We start from the raw sequence: 18086 nt of genomic DNA, 5'->3' as shown, positions 1-18086 counted from the left end.
CCCACTAATCTAATCCACTAATTAAATCATAATTAAAATCTTAATAAAAACTTAAAATCAGTTTCAAAACTGATTATTCTTTTCTTCTTCTTCTTCTTCTTCTTCTTCTTCTTCTTCTTCTTCTCCTCCTCTTTTCCTCTTCTTCGTCAACATCGATGTTAATTGTCGATTAATCAATCTGCATAAGCAATGCGTGCCAAGTAAACACCCAGACTTCCAGGATTGAGTCCGGGACTCCCACCTATAGTGAATCTCCCAAAACAATTGCTACTTCAAAAAGAACTTGAACCACCGTTTAGAGGCAAAATCAATCATCCAACAACAACCAAGAAATCTGATTCAAGTGTAATGCAAATCCGCGGGTAATTTCCTTCATACCCATTATTTTCAATTCGTTATTTGTTGAAGAAATCGATTAGAAATCATCAAAACCCATTGAAAATGGTAGTTACAGTAGACATTTCGGCTAGGAGAATTTTTTGTGTAACCCTAGAATTGCTAACCGAACTCCAAAAATAAGAACAGTTCGGTGTGCTCGCAAAAAAATTGAAAAATATCTGGTGACCGGACTACACAGTTCGGTCTACTCGAAAAAAAAATCTCTCGTCACCGAACTCAATTTTTCCTTTGAAAGAATGAGTTCGGTTTTGTCGATAATTTCTCTTGCTAACCGAACTTTTGAAATATTTAGTTCGGTGTGCTCGCAAAAATAAACTCTCGTAACCGAACCAAAATTTTCAAAAGTTAAGAATGAGTTCGGTTTTGTCGATAATTTTTATGGCTAATCGAACTTTTGAAATATGCAGTTCGGTTACGATGCAAAAAAAAATTTGGTAACCGAACTATAGTCTGCTAATCACAAGTGTTGTGTTTACTTTATTCTTTAGTTCTGTTTGATTTGATAACACAATATTCTCTTATGTTTAGCTAATACTTTGGTTTTTGTTCATTAGGAACAAAGGAAAAAGATTGAGACTACAACTAGATGAGGATTTGAAAACTCCCACCCCTCGTGGAGCAAAACATTTAGATTTCCGAAAACGTGGTGCCACAAATGCTAAACGTGGAGGGGGATTGTTACTGGAAGTCAACCAAGATAATGTTCGTGATGTAATCCAAGATGTCAATGAAGAGGTGATGGAAAATACAATTGATAATGTTATTGAATAAGAGAATGATGATGAAGAAGAGCAAGGAAATGAAGGCCAAGGAAATGAATAGGTTGAACAAGAGCAAGGAAATGAAGATCAAGGAAATGTAGAAGAAGAAGAACTAGAACCCGGCAAAGAAGGAGAAGGGCAAGAGAAGGAAGAGGAAGGAGAGGAAAGAGACGATGAAGAGGAGGAAGAGGATGGAGAAGAGAGAGAGGATGATGATGAAGAAGAAGAGGAAGAGGATGGAGAAGAGGGAGAGGATGATGATGAATAAGAGCAAGAAATTGTTCCTGTTAAAGAGAAAAAGAAGCTGAAGCTGCCTAGCAAATGATACTCACACATTCCCCATCTTGATTTGTGTTTGCCACCAGTGGACCCAACTTATGGTACTCCAAATGATGGAGGGACAACATTGTTTGGCTACAAACACTCATGGTCTGCAAAGATCTATGCGACAAAGGTATTCTTTAAGTTCATAGTGTTACGTTCTTTTCGTATTAATAGTGTTTCGTCAAGTATTAATAGTGTTATGTTCTTTTCGTAGGATCATAACGATGCAGTTCGTCTTATTAAACGTCAAAAGGCGTCCACATGGGATCTTTCTTTGGAGTGTGACGAGTTTGTAGCCAAGGTTAAATAATGTGTATTATGAAGAGCTATTGAGTTAGCACATGTGGAATTTGACATTGTTGCCGTATCCACATTTCTCGAGAGGCATTATCCCGAGACATATACTATGCATCTTCCATTCGGTGAGATGGGAATTACTCCCGATGATTGCCATAATATCACCGGCTTACCAGTGGAAGGTAAATGTCTTCGAGAAGGCTACAACCCCTCAATGAGTTATGAAGCTCTTGAATATTTGGCTCTAAAATGTCTAGGATGGGATGCAAGAAAGTCTCAATGTGAGTTTAGACGTGTTGTGAGGTCCCCTCAACGTGGAGATGAGTATAATCCAAGAGAGGCAAATGGAACATTGAAGAAGAAGGTCAAGAAGTTCAAGTTGGTAAAATTGAAGGAAACATTTGGAGGGACAAAAAAGAAGGTAGAGAAAGGAAAGTTGGTGATGGACAGGGAGACCCTTAGGCATCATGTCACCGCTTTTTGGTTATATATGCTAGGAACTGTCATTTTCCCCGACACTTCTGGAAATAGGGTGGATGCACATTATCTACAGCTTTTGGAGCATCTCGATGAGATGAACAAAAACTCTTGGGCCACTGGTGTGCTTGCTTTTGTTTTAGAAGAGATGAGCAAAGGGTCGAGGATTAAGTGTAATCAAATTGGAGGTTACTTAACTCTTGTTCAGGTGAGTTTTTCTACATTGTTAATTAGCAAATTATTCACAAAATTTTTCTGCTTCCAATTCAATTTTCATGTACGTGGTATTTTCGTATTTTCGCATAGGTTTGGATTTACGACCACTTCCCTAAATTGGGATTGGTTAGGGAAAAAGACCCTTATCCCTATGACCAACCTACAGCAGGAAAATGGTTGTTTTTGGATGCACGAAAGAAGTCTAAAGAAGAGCAGTTGACTTCGTTGAGGGAGAAATTGGATAAACTTACCGTGAACGATGTGGTATTTCACCCATACGCCGTACCCGATGATGTCTCTGTAGATGAAGACGACTTGAATGCTTTTTCTAGCGTCACGCCTTACTATGAACCAATTTGGTATCCTAACGGCTACGCAATATATAATCCAAGGAGAATACTAAGACAACTTTGTTGCATCCAAATGGATCCCTACGTGGAGAAAGAAAATTTCACTTTGATGGTTCAAGGACCAAAGAACACCGAGAAGTATTTTGAGCCAAATCATGAACCAACTCCTGCAGTAGCACATTGTAATGCACTTACTAACTACCACATACCAAGAGGTGATTTGGTATCTTGTGAGGGAGATGTAAATGCATGTGAGGAAGATTATATGGAGTTTTATGAAGAAATTAGTCATCCTTTTGTGATAAATAAAGAACAACAAGCTAAGGCTGATGCGGCAAAGGCAAAGGCAAAGGCAAAGGAGAGGGAGGCTAAGAGAGCTCAGAAGGATATGCCTATTTGTGGAGAAGAAGCAAAAAGGTTATGGGATAATATGGTAAGAAAATTTCTTTCTCTTATACTTTTCGGTTGTTTCAAACTATTGAAAAAATATTTACTTGTGCTTAAAATTGGAATTAGGTGTTGAAGGGTTCGAAATTGTTGAAGAAATGGATGGCTAAAATCAAAAGTGGAGAGTCGATGGAGACTAAGGAACAAACCACCTACTACAAGCAGTGGGAGGGTCTTATAACTAAAAGAATGGTGGATCCAAGTAGGTCTAAGCAACTGAAGAGGGGTCGACAACCAGGAGAAGGTTCAAGTCGCGCTGTGGACGAAACCGGTGGAGGAGATGAACCCCAAGTGATGAGGAAGTTCGACCTAAAACTCGTGCTAAACAAGGAGGTGGTAAAAGGGGTCGACAACAAGGAGAAGGTTCAAGTCGCGCTGTGGAGGAAACTGATCAAGGAGATGATACCACAAGTGATGAGGAAGTTCGACCTAAAACTCGTGGTAAACAAGGAGGTGGCAAGAGAGGTCGTAAAACTGGTCGTTAGTGATTTCGTATGATTTTAGTTTCAAAAGACATCTTAGTTATGGATTTCGTATGATTTAATTTGGTATGTTTGTGTGTTTTAAACAATTACTTGAGATTTTCTTAGTTTGGTATGTATAACACTTTTATATTTGTTTTAGAGCCTTGTTTTTTTTTTCAATTTTTATTGGGTTTGTGTTTTCAATGTTATAAGACTGAAATGTTGAAATACAGTATGTTTTCAGTGACCTGTAATTTTTAAATTTGTAACCGAACTCTTTTTTCGGTTACCTGGTAAAATTCTACCAGGTTAGCGAAGTCATAGTTCGGTTGCCTCGCAACATTTTCACGGGTCACCGAACTTTCCTATAGGCTGAAGCAGTTAGCCTTCATCCATATGATATTAGTTCGGTTAGAAAAACATAATTTGTCTTGTAACCGAACTCTCAGTTCGGTTAGCAGACCACTATTTCTTAGGTCACCATAATGTTCTCTGGAGACTCAAATTTTTGCCATTGCACATGTTAGAAAACTCATTATCTTGATGCAGAAATCACATAGACCAACTCTTAGGTTTGTTTTGGAGTATTTTTAGAATCTTATATATGCTTAGATTGGCTGTGAGCCTCCACAAAAAAGTTCGGTGACCACTTGTATTTGTCTTGTAACCGAACTCGCAGTTCGGTTAGCAGACCATTATTTCTTAGGTCACCGAAATGTTCTCTGGAGACTCAAATTTTTGCCATTGCACATGTTGGAAAACTCATTCTCTTGATGCAGAAATCACACAGACCAACTCTTAGGTTTGTTTTGGAGTGTTTTTGGAATCGTATATATGCTTAGTTTGGCTGTGAGCGTCCACAAAATAGTTCGGTGACCACTTGTATTTGTCATGTAACCGAAATCGGAGGTCGGTTGGATCACAAGTTTTTCTCTCCTAACCGAACTTGTAATTTTGAAATTTAAATGTCCTTTAGCTGACACAAATATAGTACATAATTTTAGATTTATGTACTATATATCAAGTAACAGCTAATTTTATGGCCGTTATACACCCAAGTGGTATATATATGGTGTTTCATAGTTAACATTTTGTTACAAAATTTCCTACAAATGGCAGGTACTACTCCTAAATTTACATTATGAAGATCTTTCTCTTTGCAGAAACTACATATTATACTATCCAAAGAGGGGTGAAGAACGAAGAATGAATGGTATTATGAGTCAAAGTTATTGGGGTAAAATTCATGAGAAATTCATCTCCGGCACAACAAACCCTTATAACCGTGATCATCTAGCTTTGTTCATTCGATTTGGAAATATTAGAGATAGAGTTGTGGAATTTATGGCTTTATTTCGTATTGTAAGGCAGTATCGACTAAGGGGTGAAGGATTTGACGAAATCATTTTAACATCAATTGTTGCATTACTTGTATATCTCTCCATTCCTTCCTTCTAATTGTCTCAATTGCATTGTAAATGAGGACAAAGATGAGTGGTTATCCTTGTTATCCTCCTTTAGCATTTGGAGCATTTGAACCGGTGAAATACCCATTGTCCTCATTTTAGCTACCTTGTCCATCTCTTTAGGAGTTAGCTTTGCCGCCATGAAATGTCCTTCAAGATGCTCCGGACGAGGATGATTATGACAACCTTCCATAACCCTGTAGAGAACCCATCCACCATTATCTTCGTTGTAATTAAATGCAAGCTTGAATGGGCAATTAATCTTTCTTTGAGAAAGTTTTGTTCTTCCTATTTGTCTTATAAACATAACCCTTCCTCTTGTGGCTTTTTATCGGGATCACCGCTTCTCTCACAAACCATTTCAAACCGAGTTTTGCTTTCTCTCCCATTCAATACTAATACACACATGTCTTTTTGTGCATGTTGTCTAGCCCAACTCTTTGCATCTTCTGGATTTGGGAATACCAAGTCATTCATGTAGTGATGGGATGTGTCATCGTACAAAATACCAACTGGGGAAGGTTGGTTTTCCATTGGTTCTATTGGATCACATGGAACCTACAAGTAATAGCACAACGTCAATACCATAAAAAAATTCCTTACAAGTTCGGTAATGTAAACTTTTTTATCGACCCTACCGAATACAACGTTCGGTAGTGTAGTTTACAGAAATACATTGGGGTCTTACCGAACTCGATCTTTAGATTTTCTATGTACAAGTTCGGCAATGAAACTGAAAAATTCGACTAAACCGAACTCAGAGGTTCGGTTAGAAACGCTGTATTTATATTTTTATGCGACCTTACCGAACAGAAAGTTCGGTATCAAAAGTGCTGATATCTACTCAACCGAACAATGCACTGTAACCGAACTCTAAAAAACCACCATTAACATGTAGTTCGGTTACCTGCGTCTGCTCAATTTAGTAAACGAACTATACATTAAGAACGGTTCGGTTACCTCGCAAGCTAAATTTGGTAACCGAACTAGGTTGACCTCACCGATTTTTTTCCACAAATTTTGAGTTTGACCAAATTTTTGCACAATTCAAGCTACATTAACTAAATATGAGGCATACTTGAGTACCCATAGCTTCATCTTCAGGTTGTGGCTGATGAAATCCATCATTTGTTTGGTTAGCTTGAGATTGGGGAAAAAAGTTTTCATCATCTAACAAATAACTCATATTTGGATCATTAGAACTATTGACAAATACACAATGAGGTGAAGGGGATTCTGATTCTGATTCTGAAGTATCATCTCATGAATCACTCAAATCATAATTACTAAACTCAAAAAAAGATTTTTTGGGTTTACCCATCTTCTTCTTCATATTTCCTTCTTCTTCTTCTTATCTCTCAATAATAATGTTATAACAAAACAATCCTACTGATATAACTCACTAATCACTAATTAATCATCACATTAATTAAATTAATCATTAAGGGTAAAGTAGGTATTTAAAAAAATCAGATAAGGGATGATTGGAAATTACTACCAATAACCACCCAAAAACTTGAGAGTAATCCCCCATTTTTTGAGTAGTTTCCAAAAAATCGTTCTAAAAAAATTGGCTAGTAAGACTGTTTTGGGTCGTTCAAATGAGCAATTATGGCACAAAATAGATGAGTACAGGTGGATGTTGAGTCACCCATGCATTCAAAAATTGGAAGGGGTTACTGGGTGGTTCATTGCCAACTTTCAAGATATACAGGAATGGTTCAAGAGTTTGTTTCTGTCAACAAATTGATCTTTTTTTCACCAGTTCTTTAAAGCAGATAAGGAATTATGAGGTCTGACATAAGGTTAGTGTTCAGCCTACAGAATTGAGTCCATACAAGACTTTCCTAAATTGGAATCGCCTTTTTCTAGCCAGGCGGATATAGACTATGCTTGTTAGCCGTCAACAGTCAACACCAATCTCAATCCCTACACAAACAAACACCATTAGTTTGTGTGACCTGTCTCAAATGATTCGTTTCATTGGAAAATGACACTGGTTTCTCACTCGTTCGGGTAGGTGTTGAGATGCACATTTTGAAAATTTGAAAAACGACCGTTGCTTAAAAAACTACCGAATGTAGTCGGAACAGTTTCAAGGAATTATGACGTGACGCAAGTATCGGGAGTACAGTAGTAAGATATGTTACTCAACTCACCATGACTGTCAAATCAAGTCAAAGTAAAAAAAAAATTGTCAACTTTCAGATGGAAAGACCTCATAACTTTTTGTTTTATGGCGGGTATCTGTTTTGCAACAAGAATAACTATTTCTTGCTCGATTTTCCAATAAAAATAATGATAAACAAGCATTGAATTTGTTAGAGAAACTCTTTAAGAAATTTCCTTCTGTCAATTTTCACAAGATTAGTGTTTGACCTAAATCATTCATTTTTAATAAATTTGTGGTTTCGATGGACTGTGAAAACAAAGCTCTAATAGGTACCATTTTGGTTGGGGGTGTACCAACCTTAAGGCAATTGTTTTTTTGTCATAGATGTATATTAGTACATCCTCAGGCAAAACGGTACCCCATTAGCAATTTTGCCTAAAAATGTACATTCTTTTGACACGTAATAATTATTTTGAATTGACGGGCAAATAAAAACTACTTGGAACAATAAAAAATTTCACACGGAAGCCTTAAAATTCTTTAAAAAAAGGGAAAAATATCGTTTGGTCCTTTTTTAGGTGGGTCTGTGTCAGTTTGGTCCTTTGAGAAAACACCTTTACTGTTTGGTCCATAATTATCTAAAAATATTAAATGGACAAAATTATCCTTCCGTGTTAAATTCTACTTATTTTTTTATAGCAGTTCATTCGTCAAAATGAACTCCTGTTAACTTCTACTTATTCTTTCAGAAATCACCTAAAAAAACCAGAGTTCATTCCAGAAATGAACTCCATATAAAAACCTAAAAAAAACAGAGTTCATTCCAGAAATGAACTTCGTGTCATACTCAAGTTCTGAATCAGAAGTTGAAGTGGAGAGAGGATCTGTAGTAGACTCATCTGAGACATCCAGAGTAGATTTATCTTCTATTGAATCATCTGAAGCATTAACTGAAGATGGAAATTCATCACATCTATTCCTCCTCTTTATCAAATCCCTGACCTTTCTGATTATCAGTGATTTATCAAGATCGTCATGATTGGAGAAACATTCATCTACCCAAGACAAGTGAGAGAATACACCTGTTTTGGTCACATCGTTGAGCGCGAACGTTCTGGCTGTGTCAAGATCAAGAATTTTTAACTTTCCTATCAGAGTGTTTCTGGAAAGTGTATCAAGGTTATTTCCCTCAACGATGACATGCGTCTTAGAGTCGTATCTAGATGGCAGCGATCTGAGAATTTTCATCATAATGTCCTTTTCAGGAATAGTCTTACCCAATGCAAAAGATGCATTAACAATTTCAGACACTTTGTGATTACACTCATCAAATGAATCTTCATCTGCCATACGAAGGTTTTCCCAATCGGAATTAAGGTTTTGAAGCCTAGATTCCTTTTCACTGGTATTACCTTCGAATATGGTTTCTAAGATTTCCCACACATCTTTAGACCTAGTGCAATTTGACACATGGTGCTGAAGATTTGGGGTAATGGCATGTATGATGGCATTCAAACCTTCGGAATTTTGCTTTGCAGCAAGTATCTCGGCAGGACTATATTCACCAATATTCTTGGGAACGTTTACATTTCCTATTGCCATAACGGGAGCATCATATTCATTAACTACATATACCCATGATTGAAAATCACGTGCTTGAAGAAAAGCTCGCATAAAAAATTTCCACCATAAGTAATTAGAGTCATCGAATACTGGTGATATGTTAATAGAGATAGCACCTCTGTCCATAGAGTCAGATCGCTACAAACACAGACTTGTAAGGACTTGAATGTGTTTGTCTGCTCTGATACCAATTGAAAAAGCGGGGGTACAACAACCTCAACCAATTTCGATTAGCAATCTGTATGGACTAACTCTAATATACTTTTAAGAGAATCGACTAGACAATCAGACTCAATCTCAATAAAAAGTATATCATGGAGTTAATATCTCTATCTCTCGATTTGATCTTTACTCAAGCAAATGGAAATATGCGAGTCTTTATCAAATACTAGAGAGATAAACTTGGATGGTACCAAAGACCAATATCCAAGTGTCAATCAATGTAATTCAACCACCAAAGGTTGGATATTATAACTGATTGAGCTTAACGCACAACCTGTGATATTTCAATTACATAACAAAATATAATACAAAATAGAAATAACACAGACACCAGAAATTTTGTTAACGAGGACACCGCAAATGCAGAAAAACCCCGGGACCTAGTCCATATTGAACACCACACTGTATTAAGCCGCTACAGACACTAGCTTACTACAAACTAACTTCGGTCTGAACTGTAGTTGAACCCTAAGTCTCTGATCCCAGCAGGATACTACGCACTTGATTCCCTTAGATGATCTCACCCACAACTAAGAGTTTCTACGAACAAAAATCGAAGACTTCGATAAACAAATCTGTATCACACAGAAAAGTCTACGATGATAGATAAATCTGTCTCCCACAGATAAACCTATGAATTTTGTTCCGTCTTTTGATAAATCAAGGTGAACAGGAACTAATTGATAACTTGGACTTATATTCCCGAAGAACATCCTAATATTATCAATCACCTCCCAATAATCTAAATTGTATGGTAGCGAAACTAGATATTGTGGAATCACAAACGATGAGACGAAGATGTTTATGATTTTTTTTTTTATCTTTCCCTATCGGAGATATAATTTCAAGTCAATTATTTAACTGAACTCGTACATAGAAAATAGAAAGATCATATCGCTCAACTACAAGAAAGTAGTTTCGTCTGGCTTCACAATCCCAATGAAGTCTTTCAGTCGTTAACCTACAGGGTCTCGAGAAGAAACCTAAGGTTAAAGGAGAATCGACTCTAGCAAAACCAACTAGTATCACACAGGAGGTGTGGGGATTAGTTTTTCCAGTTGCTAGATGTCTCCTTTATATAGTTTTCAAATTAGGGTTTGCAATCCAAGTTAGCTTGGTAACGAAGCATTCAATAATTACTGTTAGATGAAAAACCTGATTCAACCAAGCTAATACCTTTCAACCGTTAGATCGAAACTTAGCTTGTCACACACAAATGAAATGTATTCATTTAGGTTTAAGTAACCGTACCTAAACGTGTACACTTAGTTGGTTCACAAATAGTTAACCAATGGTTAGCCATATGAGTACTTTCATATTCACCGTATTCATATTTCTCATAACTAGTTTAAATGACTCATAAGAACTAGTTCAAGAGTTTTTCAATTGCTTAGGTCTTTATTCATAGACACAATTGAAACAAAATCAGTTTGATTCACTTGAATCAATTCATGAACAATATAACCCCGGTTTGCAAAGATTGCATTCCTTATAATTTATTGTTTTAATCTCATGAACTACCGATTTGAGAAATAACCAGCTTGGGTACGCATACGGTTATGCGTACCTTAGCTACCGGATTTGAGTTTACAAACTCAGCAGAAATTTCGGTTCGAAAACTTCCGTCGGTACGCGTACGGGTATGCGTACCTAAGGTGACTGGTTTACTAGTTTGCAAACTTACAAGCTCAGCAGAAATTTTCGGTATGAAAACTTCTGCAGGTACGCGTATGGGTACGCATATTCAACCTGTCTCCTTCACCAATACCGCATGCACACATATGCACGCACTTGGTTTCCGGCACATGGATTTACTATTGTGCGAACACACTATATATGCTTATATCCATAGTTGGTAATCTCAACTCTATATTTCAATCATTGAAACATTCTTCTATAATGTTATAACAATCGTTATTCACGATTATCGTCATCAAAGCTATTTTCAAGATTGAAACGTCATCATGAATTTCGTCACGGATAAAGATGAAAATGGTTAAAGAAAAAGCTCACCAACACATATTTCGAGAAAAAGATACGCGAGTAAACTCGGCTCGAAATAGCAAATGTGTATGTATGAAAACTATCATACTTTAACGACTTTGTCTTAAGAGTAGGAGATAGAATAGACTTTTGAGCGACAGATAAGTTCAAGTCTCCACATACCTTTTTGTCGGATGAAGTTCCACTTGTTCCTCGAGTAGTTCTTCGTCTTTGTAAGATGATCGCCATGGAGTCTGGAGCTCAAATGCACTTAACTATCCTATACCGAGACTTAGTATAAGTAAACTAGAAATCAAGACATATAGTTTTGATCACTAATATTGGAAAACATTCTTGAGATAGCAGCGCATGTGAGTTCGACCGATCAGTGCTCTAACAATGCTTATGTATGTCTTAAGTGACTTACATGATCCTTTGGCTATCATAGGATTGTATACCATTATGGTATGTAACAATGATACAATGGCATATGAGACATGTCGTATCTTGAAAATGCATAAGATTCTGCTTAAGATTTTTATGAACATCGGCTATCGTGTTCCGGCAAAATCAAGAATTTTAAATATATTTTGGATGGCCTACCAAAGTATACAAATTTACATTTTCAGATCAACGAATGTCAATGTTCCGCTTTCTAGAATGCGGTTTTGGAAAATATGTGATTCTTAGAGGAATGTGTTTTCAGTTAATATTTCTATTAACAATGGATTGCTTCATGCACCTCACAACTGTTTTAATGAAGCAAGTGATCTTTTGAAATATTATATGGTTTATGATTCTGATGATATTTTTAACAAATATCATATTTTGTTCAATTTTATCTCTGTATACTCTAGTAATTTCTTGAATAAATTTCAAGTAATATTATCACATTCTGGTAATAAAAGAGTACACAATTATTGGACAAAAACATGGAATCGACCCGAAATAAGGATCCAGTCCATAGAAAACCGGTTTTCCAAAAGAAAGACCTAGACACAAAATCAGAATTGTTTCCCACAAGCCACGGTTTCGGATTTTGAGTGTATTTCCTAAAACTAGTTATTTCTGGTTTTTGATATCAAGTTTTCGCAAGTATGAAAAAGGGGAAATCAAGAACTAAATCCGCTAATAAACGGATCAGAATTGAAAACATGGATGGAATCAGATTTCCTAACAGTGTTGACAACAAGCATGAATTTGCACCTTTCATTGATAGCTCTTGCTTCAGGAAATACGAAGCACTTAAGGGAATGGGTTTTACCACTAAGAAGAAGTTTGATCCAGATGTCCAAAATAAGGATTAGTGAATTTTATTCAAGACCGAAACTAGTGGAATCTTTTTAATCTTGAAGAATATTCACCTGATTTGGTAAGAGTGTTTTATGCCAATATACACAATGTTGATCACAAAAACTTAGTTTTGTGACTTTTGTTGGTCGATGTATCTATTATATTGATCGTAAGACAATTTCTAATGTTATTAAGTACAGTGAGGAAAGTAATCACATGATTACCGGAGTTGAAATTGAACACGATACCATTTCAACATGTCTCATTGGAAAGAAGGTTGCATGGAAAAATGATAGATTTCCAACAAAGAATATACCCCTTCATCTTAGGGTTTTCGGTAAACTTGCTTTAGCAACCATATTTGCAAGTACAAGAGATAAATCAGTCTGGGATAAGACGTTTGCAGAATTTATCTTTTTTCTGTTAAAAGAGGATACTCAAATAGATCTTTGCGGTATCATTTTCAGCCAAATGATCAAGATATCAGATTCTATCTCATTTTCTGGTATTAAGAGACATCTCAGTTTTCCGTGCATAATTACCAAAATCTGCGAATCAGTCGGAGGAGAATATTTTTGACGAGATGATGAGCACTAATACTGTGACTAATAAGAATATAAGTCAAATGATTGGGGTACAAACCCACTATGAAGGTGTTAAAAGAATTCCTCCAAATTCTAACAATAAGACTCTTCTTGTTCACCTTGAAAGTTTAGGTAACAACTTGACTGTTTTCAGAAATAGCCGGGCTTTGCTGCTCGAAAAGACATAGAAACTCTTAAAGGTATTCAAAAATTTGAATCAGAGTTTTGGGATCAAGAATCAATAATCGAAGAAGAGCGACAAAAAGCACTTGGTCCAAAGGAATGTTATTCCCAATGATTAAGGGAAAATAGACAGTAGTTTTTGATTTATTTCAATAAAGTCTATTATGAATATAAAACTATTATGAAAAAAAATTTCATTTATAATTTTTCTTGTGATAGTTTTCGGTTTACATAGCCTGTGCTTGAATGCTTTTATCTTATTGCTGTGTATGTTTATGGGATGTTTGATTTCGGTTTTACTACCTTAATATTCGATCTCATATGTTGTGAACCCTAGTGGTTTGGGTGACTTTTTGATTTAGCAGGATCAAGTTTTAGCCCATGTTTAGGCTTTATCAAAGAATCATGAGGGGTTCTGGTGAAACAATATGTGAAAAAGTCACAATATGTTGAATCGGTTTTGGTTTAGCATAAAAGCATATGTGTTTCGACGGTTTTCAAATTTTGCTTGCAATTGTTTAAACCGATTTTCAGCCTTTCTCTGGTAAAGGTTGGTTGTTGTTATTCTTTTGTTTTTGCATAAGGATGACAACATGATGATATTTCGATATGAATTCTCCCTGAACGAAGATGCAATCATATTGGAGAAGTGGATGCGAAATTTGAGATAACAATCTTGTTAGTTAATTGTTTTCATGTTTAAGAAAAGCCTGAGTTTATTTCATATATATTTATTGCTTTTGCTTAACAAAATTTCAGTACAATTGATGTTTATTCCATGATTTGTGTGTGGATGTGTGTGATTCAATTGGTTCCGGTTAAGAAAAACTATTGTTATCTTGCTTTATTGTGTGTATCAATTGTTTAGGCTTACAAAATTTCGGTGCAATTGTGGTGCTTTTAATGTCTATGTTGTTTCAATTCCTTCCGGTTGAGGTGAATAATTATGCAGGTTGATTTATGTTGGTTTGTATGAATTATTTATGGCTTAACGAAATAAAAGGTGTATGGGATGAGTTCTTTAGTCCAATTCGATTTTGCATGAGAGAAACTAAGTTAATTCTGATCTTAGTTAGACTTATCGAAGTGAGGTTTCGCTTATTCAAGTCTAATCGAATGCCTTGACAAGAAATGCTAGTTAACTAACCTAGTACTTGTCTTGTTTAAAATTAAAAGGTCTAAGTTTATGGATAATTAGAACCTGATGAAAAAAATAGAGTTATCTTTGTTTTGGTCTTATCGAATTAAGCGGTTGTTTTTGAACAATCGGTTTAGCAAAGGGACTAAGGTGATTAGTTGTTTTTGTTTTGCTAAACTAAATTGGAAAAATTGTTTCGGACAATTGTTTCCTTGATAACATATCAAAATAAAACTACTTGTAGTTTCGATTCTGATATTGGTTATCAGAACATGATGTGTAGAACCCTCGTGCCTAACTCTACAGGTTGCAAGTCTTTTGAGATTTGTAAGATTCTTTTCGTGTTGTCCTTCATTTTTTCGTTTCTTTATCATTTTGTGACAAAAAGGGGGAGAAATATATGGAGTAAACAAGTGATACTGGCATTGATTTTATTGGTATCGCTAAGGAAAAGAACATTGGTGCTTAAACGTTTTATCTAAACGAAAGAGTGAAAGCACAGACTAATGGGGAGTAACATGTCATATGAAGTGGTATAACAAAGACGTGCGGATTGAATATCTACCTATCTTCCTTAGGGGGAGTATTAGCTTTGTTATTATAATGTCGTTGTTGCATTTTCAAGGATTGAATGTAAGCATTTTACTGTGTTGTTGAATTCGGGAATCAAGCGTATGTGTAATGAATTCTCGTAATTTGTTTATCCATATGATGTAAGAGTTTTGTCACTAAAATTGACAAAGGAGGGGATTATTAGAGCATAGCTCAGTTGAACCCACCAAGCGTTAGTATGTCAAGTTTGGTTGTCATATTTTAGTGAATCAAAACTCATATTAAGAGTCGTTTGATTATGTACTAGAGTCAACTTCGTATAGGTTAGCTTGAAAGTATTAGGATATGAGACATTACAAGTATTGCGAAGTCTTGAAGATGTGAAGAAGTAAGGAGCTACAACGACAACAATCATCATTCCACTTGAGGTTAGTGATATTTGACTTGAACTGTTTCATTCCCTAACGTATCTTTCAAGTTGTGCATATTGAAAACAAAACTGCGAAGCATATTTGAACTCTAGATAGACATAGTATTAAGGAATACAATACGAGGTTTATTGCTTAACCATTAAACTTTGTAGATAAAACAACGCCATAATCATTTGAATGCTATTGTGATTATGTATGGGTATGAGGTGAGGATTTCATCATAGGGAACAAGGTTTTACATGTGTTCTAAGGAAGTAAGTTCATAAACTTGTTTGTGAACCGAAAAGGAAATTGCCAGGTGTTATTGGTTTTGTTATTCATTGCAAATCTTATGAATAACCAATATGTGTGATTGAGTATAACCGCTCACAACTTGTTTGTGTTCTTGGTAGAACTATTCACAAAGGCCTGACTTATGTATTGGTATGACTTTTATTAGTGAAACCGATCTTAAGTAATCACCTGAGATGGTATGATCGGGTTTGTGATTTTATGTCTTACCAAATATGGGAAAGGGGAACCGATCCTAGTAAGAGGTGCAGTACATCACAAAGGGGAACCGATCCTTGTATGGGGTGCAACAAGGTTTGTAGCAGAAAGGGGAACCGATCCTATGGACATGTGCAACACGCTTTTTAGGCAAAGGGGAACCGATCCTATGGACATGTGCAACACATATAAGTTAGATACCATATATATGTGGGGAACCGATCCTAGTACCTAGTCAACTGAATTTTGGAAAGCTAGTGTGACTATGCACAATACTCACATGGAAGGTAGAACCGAAACATGTTTTGGTAGAACCGTTAAACCAATGATTGTGATTAAATGCTTGTTTGATCAATCACATAGTTCTCGAAAGTCATACGAACCAATTCTAAACTTGTTTGGAAGTGTGACAAATCGATTTCAAGGTTGTAAGTGTGAAAGAGAACTTACAAAGTAAGGATGTCGACATACTTTGAACACGTGTTATGAATGTTTATTTCTTTAATTGTTCAAAGTTATTCCTTAATAGCTAAGGGAAGAGAATCCCAGGATCGAAACATCAGTAAGTTAAGAATCTTTTAATTAAGGTTATTAATTTCATTTTGTAAGGAAATATAAGAATTAGTAATGTGCATTTACTAATTAGATTTTCCGAGAGATTTCGATCATTATTTTTGGACAAAGCATTTCCAGGAATTATGGAAACCGAATTTGTGCTTTAATGAATATCTTGAGAATATTTTCGGTTTTGGAAATTCCTTGGTGTCCAAACTTCCTTGTTTATAAATACTTGAAGTTTGCCTTTCTAGCAAACTAATCCTTCGTAACAACAGACTTCCTCTTTTGTTGTTGTTAATGGTATAGCCGCCTATTCGGAGAGGAGAGTAACCTAATTAGGATAAATCTCTTACGACCGCTCAGTTTAAAGTCTTCTTTGGTATTGAGAAGCTCTAGCGTGTACCGTTGGTGGGAAACTAGATAATTGCGGTTTATCTTTTATTTTTCGATTGATTTGATTGACTAACGGTGGTTGAAATATGATTGCACCTGGTTTGTTTATGCTTGAGAATCTTCTCTTCTGATATAAGATTCACTCAAACTAGTTAAGAGTTTCGACAGGGATCTTTAGACTGTTGTTAGTTCTAAAGACGATCTTGTGATAATCCATTGTTAATAGACTCCGTTATGTGCGTGATTGATCACAAGAGATTCAAGTGATTGTGTGTAGGTTTTTTTTGAAGATTTAAGAAGATTTGAAGACAAAGAAGATATTGAAGATCTGACTTGGGTTTATAATCTTTGGTGTGCACAATACTTGTTTCAGTAAAAGAGGATCCAATTAATAATCGGTTTATCCTTGTGGTAAAGTGGATTGATTAATTGAGTAGATCGGCATCAACACAATTCTTTGAATTAAGAGTGTTGTTGGCTTAATATTAAACGATTAGTTCGGTAATTGAACATATGATAGATCTAAGGACCTGACGAAGGAGTATATGTTAAGATAAACGGAAGAGCCTTTGTCCAACTCATATCACTTGTGTTAGAGCACTTCTCGGTCGAACTCACATGTGTTTCTATATCAAGCATGGTTGTCAATATTAGTGTTCAAAACTATATGTATTGATTTCTAGTTTACTTATGACTAAGTCTCGGTCTAGGATAGTTAAGTGCAGTTGAGCTCCAGACTCCATGGCGATCATATTACGAAGACGAAGAACTACTCGAGGAATAAGTGGAACTTCATCCGAAGAAAAGGTATGTGGAGACTTGAACTTTTCTGTCACTCAAAAGTCTATTCTATCTCCTACTCTTGACACAAAATCGTAAAAGTATGATAGTTTTCATACATAAACATTTGCTATTTCGAGCCGAGTTTACTCGCGTATATTTTTCTCGAAATATGTGTTGGTGAGATTTTGCTTTAACCATTTTCATCTTTACTCGTGACGCAAGTCATGAAGACGTTTCAATCTTGAAAATAGCTTTGATGACGATAGTCGTGAATAACGATTGTTATAACATTATAGAAGAATGTTTCCATGATTGAAATGTAGAATTGAGATTACCAAGTATGGATATAAGCATATATACTGCTGAGTTTGTAAACTCAAATCTTGTAGCTAAGGTACGCATACCCGTATGCGTACCCAAGCTGGTTAATTCTCAAATCGGTTGTTCATGAACTTAAAATAATAATTTATAAGGAATGCAATCTTTGCAAATCGTGGCTATATTGTTCATGAATTGATTCAAGTGAATCAAATCGATTTT

Source organism: Papaver somniferum, chromosome 7 (assembly GCF_003573695.1).
Source record: "Papaver somniferum cultivar HN1 chromosome 7, ASM357369v1, whole genome shotgun sequence".
Lineage (NCBI taxonomy): Eukaryota > Viridiplantae > Streptophyta > Magnoliopsida > Ranunculales > Papaveraceae > Papaver > Papaver somniferum.
The sequence above is the reverse complement of the archived record's forward strand: the minus strand, read 5'-3'. Positions refer to the sequence as shown.